The following is a 19,100-nucleotide window of genomic DNA, read 5'->3' as shown; positions in this document are numbered from 1 at the left end:
GACAGGTGTTTTGGAGAAGGTGGAACCATATACCCTAATTTCCTGGGTTAGATTTGTGAGCTGGATATGGATTGATATTCTAGCTGACAAAGTTTATCAACTGCACCTGAGTGTGGGCTGGTATTGAAATCCTTTGTAAGGTCTAGCTGTGCTATGTATACCAATTTTCATTAACATTTTTTTCAAATTATCTGCCCTTGACAAAATCAACCTAGCTTGGGTCAACAGTTTGTGAGTTACTTGTGTTCTTGTTTATTATTTCCATTATGATCCTCTCTATAGCCTTGCAGATGAGACTAGTCAGACTTATGGCACTATAATTACGTGGGCCCATTATGCCTCACCTTTGTACAGAAGGATGAATGCTATTAGCCACTCAAGTTGATAAGTAGACAATCAGATATGTTATGTGGCCCCACAAAATCAGTGTTCTTGGCCTGGGAAAGTGCTTTGAGGACTTGTTCTTAATATATTTATTTTGGGGAGGGGTTTTAGATAAGTTATGTGATCCTGAAATATAGGAAGAAAGAGGTTGTTGAAGTTAGAGCTAAATTTATCCTCTCATAGACTGGCTATGTCATCAGGGCCTGAGTATGGGATATCATATACTATTAGCACTATATAGTGAAGGGCATTTTTTTGAGATTTCTCATACAGGGAAAGAAGACTTTGTGCTTGTATTTTGCCTGGGTGGCTATTTTTAAGTCATATTTATTTACCATTGGTTGATTTGATAAGGGACTGCAGATCCTTGCTAAGTTCAGCAAGGATATTTTTGACATCATGAGAGTTACTTTTTATTGCATGCAGTTAGTTTTTTTTTATTATACAGTATGTTTACATTTAGGTTCTGCCATATTTTTCCATTTGGCATTGTATTTATTTTGGAGGGGAACAGATACATCTATGCAGCTATTCAGCTGCACAGAATTTCATAGTGAAGGATTCCACATATGCAGTTGGGTCATCACTCACTTTTAGTAAATTAGCCTTTGCATAATTTCTGAATACTGACATATTTGAAGATACTTCCTTCTTCAGTCTTATGGTAAATAAGACTGATTTATGGTCTGAGTTGACAAGAGAAGAAGTAATACTGGTGGGGAACATAACTGTCCCAAATTGGTAAGGACCAAGTCTAGGATTTTGTCTCTGCAAGTTATGGCAGACACTAACTGGTCCAGAGAATTTGTATTTATGAAGTATAGAAATCTCTGAGCATACATACATGCTAGTGGAAGTATAAGTCTTCTAGCTGATGGAGAAGTAGTTGAAATCCACAATTTGAAATGGCATTTGGCCAAATGCATAGGGACTCCATACTAGTCAGGCATTAGGTACTGGTCAAGATGGACATGCAGGGGGTCCTATCGTAATCTCTGATGTGATATGTGCTTTTAAATGTTACTTTGGATGAGGAGGAGTTCCAGGTCATTATCTTGTCTCACAAGACCGGAGATGAGATTTTGTTTAATGAATAAAGAGACACCACTGTCTTTAGTACCTTCATTTAGTGTGGTGATCATGAAAACATGGTAGGTATTGAAATCCTACACTGATGGGGTGCTCTCAGTGGTGTTCAACAATATCTGCATGACAATGCATATATTGATACATTCAAGAGTACACTGCAGAGAGTGAAGTTTATAGTAAGACACGTAGCATTTTGTTAAAGTGCAAGCTTTTGAAGCCTGACACTGCCTAAAAAAGCACTATATGGTGCATAAAGTTTTAACCAATATGTGAAAGCCCTGTTGAGATAGATATAGGAAATCCTTGCCAAAGCAATTAAGACTGTCTAGTATCTCCTTTTAGGCTAATACACACACACACACACACACACACACATATATATATATATATATATATATATATATATATATATATATATATATATATATATATATATATAAATTTAGATAGATTTTGGATCCTCCTTGTATGACACCAGAAGCTAAGCAAAGTGTTAACATCAATAATCTTTTGTTTATATTGTGGCATCATTCTCAGTAAATCAGACCTAAATAGTCTAGAATCCTGCTACAACAGAATTGCCAAATTTGCCATAGGCCACCCAAACAGAACCCATCACTGCTCAGTACGCTCCCAACTCAATTGGCTAGAACTTCCTAACCTGTTAACACTCAATCAACTGACTATAACTCACAAAATACTTCATCAACCCAATGATTTCCCTGCCCTTACTAATCTAATCCAACCAAATATGAATCACAGACTACTAAGGTCCTCAAACAAACTACTGTTAAAGGTTATTCAGCCCCACAACACACTAGGCACCTCCCTCTACTCTTACAAAATTGCCAAGCTCAGGAACACTCTTCCCCAACCCATAGCTCAAAACCCTAACTATCATGAGTTCAAACACCTCCGAAAAGAACATCTAGCAAAACATTGGCTCTGCTCCTGCCTTACTCCTGGTTAAGCTTTCTCACTTCCCAATTATATCTCTCTCTTATTACAACTATACTCCTAGTGTATTCTATATTATTTATCTTTCCCCACCTTGCTCTACCCCTTAATGACTGTTCTACCCCTTTATTACTGTTTATTGCCTCTTAGCTAACACTTTGCTTACATTTCCCTGTTAGTAGCTACAGTGGTCTTATGTCTAAATAAACTTTCCTATCTTTCATGGTTCCATTCCTGGCACTGTCTAATTCTCTCCTATTTTCAAATGTTGGTTGATCACACTGTTATAAATCTGTATTTCATATCTGTACCATAATTAATTGTATTTCTTTTTAAGGATATACTGTTGCATATCAAACAACTTAATTTTGTTAATCTGTTTAGTATGTGCTTAGAATTCTCTACTGTATATTCTGGAGCTTTTCTAACCGGGTCTCCACTGAAAATGGAATTCTGCCAAGATGGATTTTACCTGGTAAACAAATGTAATAAATAAATAAATAAATGAATGAATAAATTCTCAGTTATGGTAAAATGCTACTCAAAGCTAGGTTCAAACCAGTCTTTGTCACATATTCCAAGAGGTCTTGCATATTTATCTTCATATAATCCAAAGATGTATATTTCAAGTCATTTACTGTCAAGTGTACCATGACTATGTAATATGTACACTTATAATGCAAGGATTTGAATACATGTGTGATGTGGTGGACCTGGCACCCAATAGGCAGCTAACTGTGGCCCTTTCTTTACTCAGTCTGATGAGTGATGCAACAGTGTATCTTATTATGGCATCAGCTATGACTAGGATGATGGAATATGTATATGTTTGCCTTATGGACTTTGGAATTGAGACACTGTGAATCTTAGATACATGTTTTATAGAGGATGCTGCCTGAGTTGAGTGTTTCTAAGGAGGTTGAGGGTAAACAGTTGCTTTTTCCCATATCATTCTCATATAATCTCCAAGTCTAAGGCATTAATGTAATACCACATAAATATAATTTGTTCAATAACCTGTTACAACTGTCAGACAAATGGAAAGAGGCTCTATTTCTATAACAAAAACAGATTAAAATAAAAATAAGAATAAGGTTAAATATGTTAGATAGAGATTCTTTTAAGTAATTTGATATCAAAGTATATGAAAATACTCATGATGCAATAAATCAAGCAGAGTAAGACAACTAAATCACTATTATGCATTTAGTACATTTAGGAAGGAAATGCACCCAAATCCAATGCAAATGAAGCAAACACAAATATCTGAACAAAAGAATGTGAATATAACACACACTTTATTGAATACAGGAAAACTTATTTCACTAAGAACCAAATTTAATAAGGAATAATAAACATTCTTTCTTAAGGTATTTAAAGGTAATTTATTTGTTGAGTAATGGTAATGCAACCTAATTTAATAATCAATGAAATCAATTCTCAGGGAATTCCTACTCTAGACAAGGGCAATAGTAGTCCCTTTGTTATACACTTTTTTGTATTTACTGCTTCAGGAAATGTTGCTGCATAATCAATAATTGCCTGGATATACTAATGATCCTTACTTGATTTTAAAAGTTGACTTAGAATGTCCATTGCTATTCTTTCAAACGTGATGCTTCCATTTTTGATTATGGTATCAAAGATCTCTTAAACCCTGAGTTGTGTACTATCCTTTGACATTCTGGGAAAGCTGCACACAAACTTTCTATGTCTGTCATAGCACCACGTCAATAAAATCTAGCTAAAATCCTAGTTTTTCTACTATTCATTCTTAATGTGCACCCAGAATGTGACTGTGTTAAGTTCATTACAAATGCTTAAAAGGCCTTACAACTAACAACTTGCTTAGTAAGTATTGTTTATCTTTGGCTGCTCTGTAGGCCAGGTCACTTCTTAGTTCATATTAAGGGTATGAAGTACGTCTGTACTGTTCTTTTGTTTCCCCATCTCCTTTTTTGATATTCTCTCTAGCTGTACTTAGTATAATGCCTTACCACTGAACATTCTTAAAATTGACATGGCTTATCTGGAGAGTAGCCAAGTTAGTGTTTTCAACAGTACACTGATGTGAAGTGAGGCTATTACCTTTTTACTTGTAAATATGGGAACAAGTTTATTTCTTTCATCTAGTTCATCCTCTGTGAAAGTTACATCATAAAATAATTTATTTCTATCATGGGCATTTGTGGTTTCCCTTTCTCAGTTTTATAGTAATCTTAATTTCTTTATCCTTAGAGTCCTGCTTCTGTTTCTAACTTGCTCTTTGCCTTAGCTCAACAGATGGAAGGGTAAGACTATGTTCCAGGTCACCCCTCCATTTTCCTTCAGTGTGGAATTCATGTGTCTCCTTAATTTCTACAATGTCTTCTGTTAGTGTATCCTCAACTATGGGCCTTTCTCTGTCACTCTCTACACTGACTTTTATTATTACTCTAACACTACTGTCTTTAGCAAGACTCGGATTTATTTAACCCTTCCAGACAGAAGCAAAGGTGGATTAGTAATTGAGAAGTTAAAGAAATATAAACCGAGGTTATGGATTACCAGCAAACTAAAGGATTTAGTGTAGAAAATTTAACTAAGATGAAAACACAACAGGATAGAGCAATGGGCACCCAAATTAAGGACAAACCACTGGAGCAGGAAGCATCTAATCAGTTGAGCCTCCCACAGGAAACCAGTACAAAGCTTCAGTTGGAGCTATACAGCAAGGGAAAGAACAGGAAACTGTAGCAACTCTGACACAGTCAGTGCTGTGGAGAGATAGGCCAGTGTATTCCCACATGAAAGAGCAATGGATGACACAGGGTGAAACTGAAGAGAACGTAGTACAGACAGAAGCTCTGTAATTCTCTATAGAATGCCTGCAGGAAATGGCGAACAAAGAATGTTCCCTCAGTTTAGAAAAAAATGATCTAAGAGAAGAGGTGCTTAATTTAATAGAGATGGGTAGACATATTAAGGTCAATGAAAGAAATAGACTGCAGTGGTAAATAAAATCCCAAAAGTTAGAAATTTGATAAAACAAATGAACACAGTAATTAGGACTGTCCATAAAGATTCATGCAATAATACAGAAATAAATAGGATACATTACTGTGCAGCCAAATTGGTAACAGATAAAGTCCTACCACACGAACAAACGGTAGTAAGGGAAAGGAAGGAAAAAATCAAATGTCATCATGGAAATATTGAATATGGGAACAAGTTTATTTCTTTCATCTAGTTCATCCACTGTGAAAGTTACATCATAAAATAATATATTTCTGTCATGGGTATTTGTGGTTTCCCTTTCTCAGTTTTGTACTCATCTTACTTTCTTTATCCTTAGAGTCCTGCTTCTGTTTCTAACTTGCTCTTTGCCTTAGATCAACAGATGGAAGGTTAAGACTATGTTCCAGGTCACCCCTCCATTTTCCTTCAGTGTGGGATTAATGTGTCTCGTTAATTTCTGCAATGGCTTCTGTTAGTGTATCCTCAACTATGGGCCTTTCTCTGTCACTCTCTACACTGACTTTTATTATTACTCTAACACTACTGTCTTTAGCAAGACTCGGATTTATTTAACCCTTCCATACAGAGGCAAAGGTGGATTAGTAATTGAGAAGTTAAAGAAATATAAACCGAGGTTATGGATTACCCGCAAACTGAAGGATTTAGTGTAGAAAATTTAACTCAGATGAAAACACAACAGGATAGAGCGATGGACACCCAAATTAAGGACAAACCACTGGAGCAGGAAGCATCTAATCAGTTGACCCTCCCACAGGAAACCAGTACAAAGCTTCAGTTGGAGCTATACAGCAAGGGAAAGAACAGGAAACTGTAGCAACTCTGACACAGTCAATGCTGTGGAGAGATAGGCCAGTGTATTCCCACATGAAAGAGCAATGGATGACACAGGGTGAAACTGAAGAGAACGTAGTACAGACAGAAGCTCTGTAATTCTCTATAGAATGCCTGCAGGAAATGGCGAACAAAGAATGTGCCCTCAGTTTAGAAGAAAATGATCTAAGAGAAGAGGTACTTAATTTAATAGAGATGGGTAGACATATTAAGGTCAATGAAAGAAATAAACTGCAGTGGTAAATGAAATCCCAAAAGTTAGAAATTTGATAAAACAAATGAACACAGTAATTAGGACTGTCCATAAAGATTCATGCAATAATACAGAAGTAAATAGGATACATTACTGTGCAGCCAAATTGGTAACAGATAAAGTCCTACCACAAGAACAAACGGTAGTAAGGGAAAGGAAGGAAGAAATCAAATGCCATCATGGAAATATCGAATACAGAAAGCTATAAAGCAAGTAAGACAAGAAGTGCCACTGTTAGAAGAGTATAGCAGAGGGAACAAATCAACAAAAATACTCAGAAAGATAGACATGATAAAACCAATCCACAGTATTATAACAGATCAGGATCTACCAAATAATAAACTAAAAATATAAGCACAGGCAGAAAAACTTTGAAGATGCACAGATACATATAAAGGAAAAGTACAATATAAGCAATTTATTGATAAACTAATAGCAACAATACTTGAAGGTGCACAGGACTCAGAAAAAGTCAGATTAGAGTAGTTTCTTTTAATATCCGCTTTTGTAAAACTTCATCAGAACACTGGCCTCGGTATTTGGTTGGTTTTTGGTATTTCATTCCAATTTATTGATGACCCAAAAAAGTTTTATAGAGAATTGGGAAACAAAGAAAAAAGAAATTGAAAGACCACCAAAAAAAGAAGAAATGGGTACAATTTGGAGAAGTATTTATGAAGATCCTGTGGAACATTACAAAGATGCTAAATGGATAGAAGAAGTAAATGAAAGAATAAGAAGTTCAAATGTACAAGATATGAAATGAGATGAAGTAACGGCCAGAGAGATTGAAACAAAGTTAAGAAAAACTTCTAATTGGAAAACCCCAGGCCCAGATACAGTACCTGACTTCTGGCAAAAAGTATTACATCTTTGCACTAAGATTTAGCCACGAGTAAGAACTACTTATATGCCCAACCTGAACAAACACCAGCCTGACTAACAGGAAAAGCAATGCTCCTACTTAAAAGTGAACCTGCAAGCTACCCTAAAAATTCTATAGCAAAAATTTGCCTTCCAATGACATATAAACTATAAACTGGAACTGATGCCAACAGAGTTAATAGTCATTTAGAAGAAAACTCAATTATGGCAATAGAACAAAAGGGTGATATAAAAAGTCATATGGAACAAAGGATCATTTGTTGTTAAATAAAGTCATAGTGGAGAACTGTGAAAAGGGGAAGAATCTACGTATGGCATGGACAGACTACAAAAAAGCATTTGGGAGTATCCCACATTCATGGATAAAAGAGTACTTAAAAATGTATAAGATAAACCCTACACTGATAAACAACATCACAGTGACCATGAAACAGTGACAGACCACTTTGCAATTAAGCCATGATAATGGACAAATTATTAATCCAGGGATAAAAATTCAAAGGGCGATATTCCAGGGTGATTTCTCTGTCACTGCTCCTCTTTTGAAAAAAGCAAAGGCAAGCAGCTTGGTAAAGTGGGAAATGCTAGACAAATCATTTAAACAAAAACAAATAACAGTTCCACACAACGCGAATGCAAGCTTATTTTACTAATAGAATATCAAAACAAAGCTTTCGGATAAAACAATCCTTCATCAGTGTTACAATTGTAACTAACTCAATATTCAATATATATCTATATCTATATATATATATATATATATATATATATATATATATATATATATACATAATTAAAATCATCACATGACACAGCCGTCCTATCGCAACAAATAATTACAAAGTTTGTTAAAACCACTCAATTATTAAATTTCCTATTATAAAATTATAAAAATACATATATATATATATATCTACACACACCCTATATGCATTTTTATAATAAATCGTAATATTATACAATGTTCCTCTGTTTTAATTTTAAAATTGGTTTAACTGTAACATGTTTATTTATACCCGGAGGAACATCTGCTTGAAATTTATTAAATTTCCTATTATAAAATTATAAAAATACATATATATATATATATATCTACACACACACCCTATATGCATTTTTATAATAAATCGTAATATTATACAATGTTCCTCTGTTTTAATTTTAAAATTGGTTTAACTGTAACATGTTTATTTATACCCGGAGGAACATCTGCTTGAAAGCGTACAATCCATTCATATTTCTTCGCATATACCCTGTTAATAATATCACCACGCCGTATATTAGGTTTCAATATTTCTATTACTCTAAAGATGAAATCATGGCCAGTACCCTGTTCTAAGATATGTTTCGCTAATGAATTACTCTCAATCCCTCTACGTATATCACATTTATGCTCCAGAATTTTATCACATAGTCTTCTGGAGCATTTACCCATGTAGAATGCCGAACTAACTGTGCAGGTTGCTAAATAAACTACTAAAGTAGTGTTACAAGTGGCAGTACAAGTGAAGGAATAATTTATTTTTATAATAGGATGTAAGAAATCCGTCAGTTGACAGATTTTCATACAACATGAACAATTATACCATGGTATTGTCCCTTTTGTGTTAAAACTGATACTCTTTTGTCGATTAAAGTGAAAATCTTTATAACATAAAGATTGTTTTAAGTTTCCTGAATTTTTGTAACAAAATAACGGTTTTTCAGTTAACCATTTTTTATGTCCTGGGATAGAACTAAGTATATCCCAATTCTCTTGAATAATATTTTCTATGTTCTCAGTTACTCTACTATATGTCATAGCATATCTTAATGGTTGAGGTTTCCGTAAAGTATTATTAGTATCTACCCTGTTACGAGAATCTGAGAAATATGGTTTGGCAACACTTTCTCTCAATGATATGATATCATGCTTGGTGCTATTTAGCTGATTAACATCATATCCTCTAACCTGAAAATCATTTGTCATTTCTTCCATCTGCTGAAGACATTTCTCTATTTTTGTATTTAACCTACTGACCCTCATGTATTGACTCTTAGGTACACTTTTAAATACATGTCTAGCATGCATACTATTTTTGTGTAAATACTTATTGGTATGTATTTCTTTCTTATATATACTTGTATCTCGTTCACCTCCAGCCAATGTGACACATACATCCAGATAATTTATTATTGATGGAGATATTTTTATTTCAAATTTCAAAAAGCCTGTTGTTTGCTCTAAAAATATTTTAAAGTCCTGCAATTCTCTTTTATTGCCACCCCAAACAAGAAAAATATCATCCATAAAACGTGAATAAAAGATTATTTTATGTGTGTAGATGTTTGCATCACCATAGACATTCATCTCCTCCCATTTACTTAGGGTTAACTTGGTGTAGGTGTTAGCTATTGCTGTGCCCATAGCTACACCAGAACATTGGTGGTATATTTCACCATTAAAAATAAAGATGTTATTCTCCAAAACAAGTTCTAGCATTTCACATAGAGTGGATACTTCTCTTATTGTATATTTTCCACTCTCATCCAGAAGTTCCCTTATTTGAACAACACCATATGCATTTGGAATTACAGAGAATATAGATTTTATGTCTAAAGTGGCAAGCAAGACATTAGAATCTGAACCACTACTCCACCATTCATATAATTTTTGAAGAAAGTGACCCGTATCTTTAATATAACTTCTAACATCAGTAAGATGACAATTTAAATTATTCTGTAGGCATACAGATAAAGGCTCCATTATCCACCCTTTTCCAGACACTATAAGTCTCATTGGTGGTCTGTCGGGTGATTTATGGACCTTAGGCAACTCATAGAGTATTGGAATAGTTGGACAGATCACAGTAAGAAAATAAAAATTTTCGATGTCTATATCATTTATTAGCTGAAGGTCATAGATACACATATTTATTTTGCCAATAATATTATTTATTTCTCTTTCCCCAATAATCTTAAATGTCTGAATATCAGTCACTAATTCATTCATGGCTGCTATATAATAGAATGAGTCCATTACAACAATACACCCACCCTTATCTGCTTCCTTAATAATAATATGCTCATTTTGTTGCAAGGCTTTTAAGGAGACAGATTCCTCATATGTTAAATTATATTTTTTCTTTTCCTTAAAGGTATCTCTCTCATATAACTGCCTAATTTGTTTTTCACATATATTACTAAATACATTTATTATGGGGTCTTCAACAGGTATGAATGTACTAGTCCTTCTACAAACATTAAAGTTTGCTGCATTAGTATCTTGGAAAATGCATTTCAAATTAAGATTCATCATCTTCTTTCGGCTGTTCCCATTAGGGTTCGCCACAGCAGATCACCTGTTTCCATTTCTTCCTGTCCTCTGCATCTTGCTCTGTCACACCAACCACCTGCATGCCCTCTCTCTCACCACATCCATAAACCTTATCGTAGGCCTTCCTCTTTTCCTGTTACCTGGTAGCTTCATCATTAGCATCTTTTTCCCAATATACTCAGCATTCCTCCTCAGCACATGTCCAAACCAACTTAATCGTGCCTCTATGGCTTTGTCTCCAAACCTTCCAACCTGGACTGACCCTCTAATATACTTATTCCTAATCCTGTCCACCCTCATCACACCCAGTGCAAATCTTAACATCTTTAATTCTGCCACATCCAGCTCAAACTCCTGCCTTTTTGTCAATGCCACTGTCTCCAACCCATATAACATAGCTGGTCTCATTACCCTCTTGTAGACCTTCCCTTTCACTCTTACAGGTACTCGTATGTCACAAATCACTCCTGACACTCTTCTCCACCCACTCCATCCTGCCTGTACTCTCTTCTTCACCTCTCTTCCACACTCATCGTTACTCTGAACTATTGACCCCAAGTATTGCAGATGACATTATGATCTGTAGTGAGAGTAGGAAACAGGTGGAGGAGACCCTGGAGAGATGGAGATATGGTCTAGAGAAAAGAGGAATGAAGGTCAGCAGGAGTAAGACAGAATATATGTGTGTGAATGAGAGGGGAGGACAGAGGAATGGTGAGGATGCAAGGAGTAGAGGTGGCAAAGGTGGATGAGTTTAAAGACATTTCAAATTAAGATTACGAACAAATAATTTAAAGTCAGTTAGAGTGTTTACCAGACTATCAACTCGTGCTGGAACACACTTCATACCTAGCGATAATAGCGAGAGGTCAGCATTACTCAAATTATAACTAGATAAATTAAGGACATTAGAGACATTAATATCAGCCTTATTTTTCAAGTCCTTTGGCACATCTGCCATTTCACTTACTATTTCACATTCTTGCGACTTCTTGTATTTGGGGCGTTCCTCGACCTGCCCAGTGAATGTGAACGTTCTCTCACTGTCTCTAATCTCTGGGCATGTATCTTTTCTGGCAGATTTATACTTAGTCCCAAAGTTCTTGTTAAATAAGGAGATGAAATGGAAGATGAAGAAGCAGAGCTGGCAGTCAAGTTACTTGAAATAACATTTTGTTCTGTATTGTCATGGGTTTTGGTTGACACAATTAACTCAACATTATCATGGTTCTTTTCTTTCTCATTCGTAACACTCTGTTGTTTCCCTTTCTCTAACATCATTGTCAATCGGTCTTGTTGATTGGCTGCTTCTGCAGGTGGAAAATCATCTGCCAATAACAATGTATCATCTGCACCAGCAGAATTTAAATTAGTGGTGTGGTTTGAATGGAAAGTTACTTTGTTTATATTGGAAACAGGGTTTCGATTTTTATAATCTTTCTTAGGCCACGAAAAGATTTGGCCATTAGAAAAATCATTTATATCTCTCTGTAGTTTCCTTTTCTTAGCAGTTTCTAGTTGTTTATCTAGATCAGTCACACGTATTAACATATCATTATACAATGATATGCAACTGTTAAATAAGGCAGAACTAGATACTTCTTGCTCCAAAGTTTCTATTTCCTTACATAAACCATTTTCAATTTTTTGGAAAAAAGTCATTCATCAGAGTCATGTACTTAAAGCTGAGCTGTATATTAAGTTCTTGCCATTGTTTTAACAGTTCAGGATATGTATTCCCATAAGTAGGCATATTAAGCACTTGTAAACCTCTCGGTATTAAGCCTAGTTCCAGGTATGCCAGAAAACTAAAACGTTGCCACTGTAGTTTTTTGAAAGATTTTACCTTTTGTTCCAGTAACTGGATACATTGTATGTAATCATCCTTCTGGCCATTTTCAGCTGGCACATTAATATTTCCTACATGGTTTAGATTATACTGCTTACGGTCCAACAAGGGATTCTCACATTGTATAATAGAATTCAGGGACCTTCCCTTCAATAAAGATGTATCTTCAGGCTGTATCATATTTAAAAGCAAATGCACTCAACTGCTTACCAAAAATAGAAGACCAAAAGCTCCTCTTTTGCCTTGCCCTTGCTTAACAGATTAGGCCATGGCTATAGTTTGGCTCCCAGAAAGCAACAAAGTCTGAAGACTTCTCATTTTCTCTTTGTCAATGATTTAAAACCGTATAGCTCATTAAATGAGGAACTGAAAACACAACTGCAAGTTGTCAAAACTTTTTCAGATGATATAAGAATGTCATTTAGTCTTGATAAATATTCAAAAGCAACCTTTAAAGCAGGAAAGCTGCAGCACCAAGAAAACATCAGTTTGGGAGAAAAGAATGTGATATAAAAGAACATGAGCAAGAGGGAGTGTATATATATTTTGGAATTCATTAAGGACCAGTAATAAAACTTGAACAAATGTGATTAATACTCAGGAATATTTTAGAAGCCCTATATTAACCCTGAAAACAGCGTTGACATCTAGGAACAAAGTTAAAGCTATAAACCAATTTGCTCTTCCTGTCCTAATTTACAGTTTTGGAGTGACTGACTGGCCCCAAATGTTGTTGGATAGATTAGACAGAAAAACAAGAAGGATGTTTCATGCTCATCAAATGATTTATAGAAATCAGTGCATACCAAGATTATACATTCCCTGATCTGAACGAGGGATGGGTGTCCTTGAAATTGATTACATGTGTACAGCTAAATCATGGGACTGCATACATATCTGCTGACCTCACAACACCCAAACATAGTGAAAGTTTCAAAACATGAGGGGAATAAATCTAAGATGACTTCCCTTTTTAGACTAGCAGAAGCATATCAGCATCAACCAGGAATGGAAATCAAACCAGAAGCAGATAAAAATCAGGCAGCAACTGAATGTGCCAAAAAAGAAAAGAAAGAACATCACATCAGCTCCAATTTCAGTGCACATACATTTTAGCTTCACAGAAAAAAAAATCATCAACCAAAATCTTATACTCAAAGCAGCCCTTCTCACTGCCACAAAGATCCCCTTTGCAAGAGTAAGTTCCCAGATAAGAACTAGGATTTCATGCTTCTCCTCCAATTTATTTATTTATTTATTTATATTTGTTGACCGGGAGTGCCCGACTGGACGTAGGTCCATTTTCAGCGGAGGCCTGGGGAGAAAAGCTCCACAGTTAAAACAAACAGACAGTAGTTACATTGGATTACATAGTGATTAACAATTTACATAGCAATTACTTGCAACATATTTACAGATGAAGAACATAGTACATCAGTAGACAACTAGAATCTATCTGTGAAGTACATAACAGATATTAACAAATGTTACAATAAGAAGTTCCTGCTGTATAATAAGTACTAGGCTTATGAGCATCTGAGCTTGCTATAATCAAGGTAGTTAGTGGAGTGGAAAGAAAGGTAGTGGTTGGATGGGGTGGGTGATAATAGAGTGGGAGTTGCAAGGGCATAGCCAGCATATTTTTAGGTGTGCTTTTAGTAAAGTTTTGAAGTGGGTGCATGATGGTATGGAGGTCATTGTGGGTGGGAGGGAGTTCTATAATTTGGCTATGGCGCAAGAGAATAGTGCTTCACCAGCAGAGTTATTGGCTTTAGTGATCTGCAAGTGATTTTTGTTTCTTAGTGGTCTGGTGGTGCGATAGAGTTGGAGTAGATTCTGGAGGGATGGGACATTTAGTGGATGGTTTACTAGTTTGTAGGCGAGTGAGAGTTGATACCACTGAAGGAGGTGAGGGAGTTCAAGCCAGCCCAGTTCAGCAAGTGAGAGACAGTGGTGACTACGGTAGGATGCCCCTGTGGCGAATTTGGTGATTTTGTTGTAGCAGGTCTCTAGCTTGTTTAGATCGAATTGCCTTAGGTTGGTATATATTGGAGAGGCATAAAGTAGGGTGGAGATAAAGTGGGAATTTGCTACTGAAATCTTTGCTGCTTTGGTGAGAAGTTGCTTATTTCTGTACAACACTCCTAATTTTTTGTGGACTTTTTTTATAGTCATGTTTATGTGAATGTCAAATTTTAGTTTATTGTCTATTTCCACTCCTAGCAATTTGGTGTGTTCAGTTGGGTATATAGTGGTGTTGTCTTTTGCTGTGATGTTAAAGTGAGAGTTGTTTTGAGTATGTTTGGTAGGTTGGAAGATGAGTAGTTTAGTTTTGTTTGGGTTGAGTATTAATTGGGCATCGGATAACCAAGTTTCAACAGAGGAAAAGGCTTCCTGTGTGATTTGTTTCAGTTTGGGTAGGGACTGGACTGAGCAGATGATGGTTGAGTCATCTGCATATTGTATGAGTGTGCCATGTTTGGTGGCAGAGGCTAGATTATTGGTGAAAACAGAGAAGAGTAGGGGTCCAAGGATGGATCCTTGGGGAACCCCTATGGAGACAGGTAGTTGGGGAGATATGTCATTCTGCCATACAATGGATTGTTGGCGGTCAGACAGGTAACTCTGAAACCAGTTGGTGACTGATTATGAGAAGGATAGGTTATTGAGGACAGAGATAAAATGTTTGTGTGGGACCATGTCAAATGCTTTAGATAGGTCTAGGAAAGTAGCAGAGGAGAGATAGCCATTGTTTTTATGCTGAAGGATAGTGTTAGTAAAGGAGAGTAAGGCAGTGGTGGTGCTATGGTTTGGTCAGAAACCATGCTGAGTATTGGAAAGGAGGTTGTTAGTAAGGAGGTAGTCTGAGACCTGAGAGTGTATGCATCTCTCTAGTATTTTGGAGAGTGGAGAGAGAATAGCTATGGGGCAGTAATTGGTTAGTTCTGTGGAGGGTCCGCCTTTGTGGAGGGGAATTATATGTGATACTTTCCTCAGTGTGGGAACGTAATTTTCTGACAGAGATTGGTTAATCAAGGTGGATACTAGTTAGGCCAGAGCATCAGCTGCGATTTGTAGGTATTCACTTGGGAGGTTGTCTGCTGCTAATCTGGTGGGCTTAAGTTTAGTTAAGAGTTTTTTTTATGTTGTAGGTAGGTACAGGAGAAAAAGAGAAGGCAGTGGGGAGATTACTAGTTGAATGTGTGGGTTGGAGGGGAGGGGGGTTGTGTTGTTTAGCTAATGATAGTATGGTTTGTGTGAAGTGTGTGTTAAATGAGGTAGCAATATTTTCTGAGGTGTGAGCAATGTTAGGAGGAGGGGTACTGACTTACCTGGGTGGAGGATGGAATTTATGGAGGACCAAAATTGTTTGGGGCTGAGTTAGGAGGAGTCTAGGGCAGACTGGTAGTATTGGAATTTGTCCTGTTTTATTAGCTTTTTTACTCTGTTGCGTAGTTCTAGGAATTTCTGTCTAGTTGAGGGGGTTTTGGTTTTGCACTAGTGCTCCAGGCTTTATCCCTGTTTTTCATTTCTGACTTAGTGGTTTTCTGTAGCCATGGGGAGGGTTGTGCTTTGATTCTGGAAAGTCTTATGGGGGCATGGTAATTAAGGATGCTCAGGAAGGTAGAATTAAAAAATTCAACTGTGTCATCAAGACTGAGGTACTTTAGAGGATGCCAGTTGCATTCTTTCAGGGGTGAGATGAATGTGAGTGGGTTAAAGTTTAGTTTTTTATGTATTTGACGGTAGATGACAGGTTTAGCTTGGTATAGGTATTTTTTAAGTAGGAATGTTGGGAAGTGATCACTGAGGCTATCTGATAAGCAGCCTGTTATATATGACTGGGGGCTCTTACTGACTAGTATCCAATCCAGGGTAGTGTGCTTGCTGGAGTTTTTATTTATCCTGGTTGGTAACTGGACTAGTTGGGTGAAGCCATGAAGGTTTACATGATGGGTTGGATTGTTGCCAGAACAGGATTCCCAGTCAATATTGAAATCACATAAAATGATAGTTTCTTGGCAGAGATGGTGGGTAGACCAGCTGAGGAGGTTTTCTAATGGAGGGATGTTTTGGCCAGGTGGGAAGTAGCATCCAATTATGTTGATGGTTTTGTTTTGGTTTATTTTGAGGTTGGTATATATTATTTCTTCATTGCCTATTTGTGGAGCTGATGATTTTAAGATCTGGATGTTTAGATGCTGTTTAAATATTATAGCCACACCGCCTCCTTTCTTGTTTAGATGGTCTACTCTTAGTATGCCATAACCTGTAGGGAGTATTTGTTCACTGGTAATGTGAGGTTTTAGCCAGGTTTCTGTCCGAATGACTATATCTGGGGAGTACAAGTTTATGGTGGCATGGAGTTCATGGACTTTGTTGGATATACTTCTAATATTTAGGCTTTGTAGAAGGAAGTCACTTGGCTTTCTATTGGCTGTAATATGGGAGAAGTTGTGGTTTCTAGTCTGATTATGAGGATTGGGGTTGGAGATGGTAGGGCCAGGGTTGGGGTGGATGTCTCCACTTAGGGCTAGTTTTGATATGCATGAGGTTATTAGTTTTATCAGTTTTTGAATGTGTTTGTTTATAAGGGAAGCTTTATGATTCTGCTCTGTGGGTAATAGGTATGGTGGGAGGGTTACTATGTTAAGTTGTAGGGATGCTTCATGTTTGAGTAATATAGTTGGTAGAATATGTGGGAGGTGCATAGGGATGGTTCTTGAGTTGGTGGGAGGTGAGCTGAGTGAGGGTGAGACATGAGTGGTGTGTGAGTAGTAGTACAGTGGTAGTGGTTGAGTGGGGGAATGATGGAGCTTTGGTAGGATGTAAGATATGCAAGTAGAGTGCATGCAGTGAGCATAGGTAAGATATGCTTGTACATGTTAGTTGAGGAGGTGTGATAGTAGTGGGAAGATGGAGGAGGTAGTGTTGGGTTAACGCTGTGGTTGGTTTTTGGGAAGATGGGAGGGGTTTGTGAGTGTAATCAAGGTGGGACCACTGGGGGCGGTAGGTAATAGGGGGCAGGGTGGGGAGCGAAGTGGGTAGAGACCCTGTTAGTTGCTCTTATGAGGGGCTGGAAACAATCAGGTAACAGAGTTAACTGATAAATGAACATATGATAGTGACAAGGTACAAGGTCATAAGCTAGGAGGAGCACATACTTTATATCAGCTTATCAGTCAGTAAATTCCATTTTAACATGAAACATTTCAATCTGATAGGCTTGGAATCCTTTCTGGGGTAGTGAGAAGTAACTAAAGCAGTGCATTTGCTCTCACATAACTTTATAACTCACAGTTTATAACAAAACTGTTTCTGTGCTTCTTGCACCTATCAGTGTAGCAACTGGATATGCTTGCAGTAACATCAGACAGTGTTTAGGATGAAATTTTCAGTCTTAAGTTGAAGTTAATTTACAATAATGAGAAAAATAATAATTTCTTACAAAAATACAAAGTAACATAAGCAACTATGCCACAAATGAAATACTTTTCTAGCAATTCCAAACAATTTACAGCAGTACACATAGGCTCTTCCCACAGTTCAGTTCAGTTCAGTGTAGTCTCTTTTCAGTTAACTGATTAGATTGGGTTTTCCAAATGCTGCTCAGAAAACAAAATTGTACCCACAGATTTCAGTCTTTTTTTTTCCTTTCAGCACACTCGAGTTTCCTTTGGAGGGCAACAGCTCCTATCCCTTTTCCAGGTTTTAAGGATACCTTTCAAAAGCTTTCATGCTTCACATGTAGGTCTTTGGAGAATGATCTAGATTTTTAGTTTCAGTTTCAGGTAGCACACTCTCTAATTATGGTGTTAAGGGAGAAGGGGGACTTGGTTAAAGGAATGATTGTAATGCTTTGATTGCTCTTAACAGAGCCACCCTCTGTAACCACTCCCTTGCTCCAAATAACATGATTATATATAAATAAGGGATTTTTTTAAACAACTTTTAATTAATTTTAAAACAAAGATTGTAAATAAATATTTAAAGGTAAATACAACAAAAACATAACTATTTAAAGATGACCACAACAAAATCAAATATAGAAAACTAAATCATTAAAATTTGTCAAGTAAGTCTCTTAACTTTGACCAAAATCTAAACTGGTGAGTAATATTCAAAGTTCTCATTTTATCACTTGACAATTCTTTTTTACAGACTTTTTTTTGCTAAATTAATAAATTCAGTGAAAGAAAGAGTAGAATAAGGAACATTTGATGCTTTTCATTACACTCAACTAGGATAGCTTGTCTGTGTGTTTCAATAAAGGATATTCCATTTGTAACTCAACCGTGGACTAACTACTATTATCTATATTATTATTTTGTAGTACATACTTTGTAGTTTGATTTTTATTAATGAACTAGGTGTTTAACATAATTCAGGAAGTGAACATCACACCCTCCACACTGAAAAGTTTCTTCTTAGTTTGTTCATGATGGAGACATAATGTCATAGGTAAAATAAAGATTATAAACAAAAGGTAAGAGGTTGAGGTAGAAAAATCATATCCT

This window comes from Protopterus annectens, chromosome 1.part1 (assembly GCF_019279795.1).
Source record: "Protopterus annectens isolate FY-2018-M chromosome 1.part1, PAN1.0, whole genome shotgun sequence".
NCBI classification, from domain to species: domain Eukaryota; kingdom Metazoa; phylum Chordata; order Ceratodontiformes; family Protopteridae; genus Protopterus; species Protopterus annectens.
This window is presented reverse-complemented; position numbering follows the sequence as displayed.